At 48.5% G+C, this 914-nt stretch overlaps 1 pseudogene; it reads left to right on the top strand.

The window, feature by feature from the left end:
* The first annotated feature begins 161 nt into the window (after positions 1–161).
* On the top strand, positions 162–906 carry LOC104993243 (annotated as a pseudogene).
* The last annotated feature ends 8 nt before the right edge of the window (positions 907–914 follow it).

Below are 914 nucleotides of genomic sequence, written 5' to 3'. Positions count from 1 at the left end.
TGAGCAACTGAACTGAACTGAACTGAACTGATATATCTACCAACTAGATTTGAGTTAAAATTTTGCCATGCTAGTGTGTTACTTACCTCTTAGCTTATCAGGAACAATAACCGGGACCCATGTCTACTCCTGTTTCCTGCACCTGCTGACCCGTAACCACCATGCGTGTGTGCATCTCCATCCACATTGGCCAGGATGGTGTCCAGATTGGCAATGCTTTCTAGGAGCTCTACAGCCTCATGGCCAGATGCCAAGTGACAATATTGGGGGAGGAGACTCCTTCAAAACCTTCTTCAGTGAGACAGGTGCTGGCAAGCATGTGCTTAGGGCAATATTTGTAGACATGGAACCCACAGTCATTGATGAGATTCTCACTGGCACCTACCGCCAGCTCTTCCACCCTGAGCAGCTCATCACAGGCAAAGAAGATGCTGCCAATAACTATGCCCAAGGTCACTGCACCATTGGCAAGGAGATCATTGACCTCTTCTTGGACCAAATTCGGAAACTGGCTGACTAGGGCACAGGTCTTCAGGGCTTCTTGGTTTTCCACAGCTTTGGTGGGGGAACTGGTTCTAGGTTCACCTCCCTACTGATGGAACGTCTCTGTCGATTATAGCAAAAAGTCCAAGCTGGAGTTATCCATTTACCCAGCCCCCCAGGTTTCCACAGCTGTATTTGAGCCCTACAACATCCTCACCACACCCCACCCTGGAGCACTCTGATTGTGCCTTCATGGTAGACAATGAGGCCATCTATGACATCTGTTGTAGAAATCTTGACATTGAGCACCCAACCTACATGAATCTTAACTACCTTATTAGCCAGATAGGGTCCTTCATCACTGCTTCCCTGAGGTTTGATGAAGCCCTGAACGTGGATCTGACAGAGTTCCAGACCAACCTGGTGCCCTA

This window comes from Bison bison, unplaced genomic scaffold (genome assembly GCF_000754665.1).
Source record: "Bison bison bison isolate TAMUID 2011002044 unplaced genomic scaffold, Bison_UMD1.0 scf7180017849062, whole genome shotgun sequence".
Classification (NCBI taxonomy): Eukaryota; Metazoa; Chordata; class Mammalia; order Artiodactyla; family Bovidae; genus Bison; species Bison bison.
This window is presented reverse-complemented; position numbering and strand designations above follow the sequence as displayed.